At 40.7% G+C, this 1,677-nt stretch overlaps 1 pseudogene; it reads right to left on the bottom strand.

The window, feature by feature from the left end:
- Positions 1-721, bottom strand: part of LOC102500666 (mas-related G-protein coupled receptor member X2-like) — a 2,045-nt pseudogene extending 1,324 nt beyond the window's left edge.
- Positions 722-1,677: the final 956 nt, after the last annotated feature.

Below are 1,677 nucleotides of genomic sequence, written 5' to 3'. Positions count from 1 at the left end.
CCTTGTCTAGTAGCCTATTCTTCAGCCACAGGTATACCTACCTCATATAGTTGCAGGCCTCACTGAGTTCTGGTATCTGCTTCTCCCCTTTGTACCTTCAGTCAAAGAGGTAGGAAAAATTTTCTGTCGATGGTCTTTGGAGTTTTCCCACCTCATATAACATTCCCTCAACTTCCCTATCTTTCTGAATAGTTAACGAAACTCTTTTATCCCAGATTGGGTCTTCTATTTTATAATGGTACTCTACCAGATACACAGAAGAAAAAAGTTTGGAAAACAAGGAAATCCATGAAATCTGGGTTATGAATACCACTTTACTTTTGAGAAACATGTAGATGTCTTAGTTTTCTCCCTAAATTTAAGTAGCAGATTAATCACCATTGTAGGGTAGAATGTGGCTGAGAGCAGGGGGAGAATGTAGGGTTAGTTTCCATAATGGGAAAGAGCCCTGGTTTATACACTTCAGGTCTCTAGTCAAGCCCGCAAGCACCCAGCAATGCCAGGATGGAGTTTCGTGTCTCCTGTCTTTTCCTGTTGGAGTCCTAGTGACTCCCTGAATACTTGACCTCACAGTGGAGTATTGGGATGTGGACTAAGAAGAGAAAAATAAAACAGAAAGGCTTTTGAAATTCTTGATAAACTCTTACCTTTCTTCCATTCTTCTTGCTAAAACGGTGGATGCTCTGTGCTGATGGAGGAGCCTCTTGGGATGGACAGTCATTGGAGAGTACTACTGTGACCTGGAGAGGTTCCTGCAGGAACTGGAGGGAGGCCTGATGGTTGATCAGACTTATCAAGATCCTGGGCAGCCCTGTGATTTCCTGCTCAGGGACTTGCTGACCAATACAGAGAGTAGTCGTTTGAGTCATGACCTTTCATGAGATGTTTTCAAAATTTGCTCTGTCTGTACTCCTGTTCTCAAGTTCTGCACATCTCTGCCCTACCTAATCCCATCCATGGAAGTGATTATTGCTTTGGAGCCTTTTGTTATGAACTGTGTGCAGGAGCAGCCATGCCAGCAGCGAGAGCCCAAGCTGAGAGCTTTATGCATAAGAGGAACTTGACCTTTTCCTTGTCACTAAAGTTCCTTCATAGCCAGCCTGCTCTTTTTCTCTTCTTCTTTTTTTTGGGGGAGTGATTTCATTTATTTATTTTACATTTTATATTATATATTATTTTTATTATTCTTATTTTTTTAAACATTTGATCACTATACATCATCTGGCTTGTAAAGAGAATTTACCCAACATGAAACACACCTCAGACCAGTCCAGTTGAGAATTCTATACACATTATAATCAACAGGTAATAAACCATTTCTACGTCCCATAAATGTCTTGCCTCTCTATTTTTAATCCCTGATTTCCTTCCTTATACTCTTTCCTCTTCCCCACCCTCCCTCCACACTGTCTCCAGTGTCTATAACTTTTCACTGTTTTTATGTCCTCCAATCTTTTTTTTTAATTTATTCATTCTCTACATTAATTCACTATACACCATCACAACACACGAATGAATTTTCCATCCAAAATACACTGTGCATTGGCTCAATCAAGCACATCAACATACATGTTCTCAGCAAATAATTTTCCAATTCTTATGTCCTGCATACCTTGCCTTTTGTTTTGCCATCCTTGATTCCCCATCCCCCACCCTCTGCTATGTCCCATCCTCCTC

This window comes from Tupaia chinensis, unplaced genomic scaffold (assembly GCF_000334495.1).
Source record: "Tupaia chinensis unplaced genomic scaffold, TupChi_1.0 Scaffold140166_1, whole genome shotgun sequence".
NCBI lineage: Eukaryota > Metazoa > Chordata > Mammalia > Scandentia > Tupaiidae > Tupaia > Tupaia belangeri.
The sequence above is the reverse complement of the archived record's forward strand: the minus strand, read 5'-3'. Positions and strand labels throughout refer to the sequence as shown.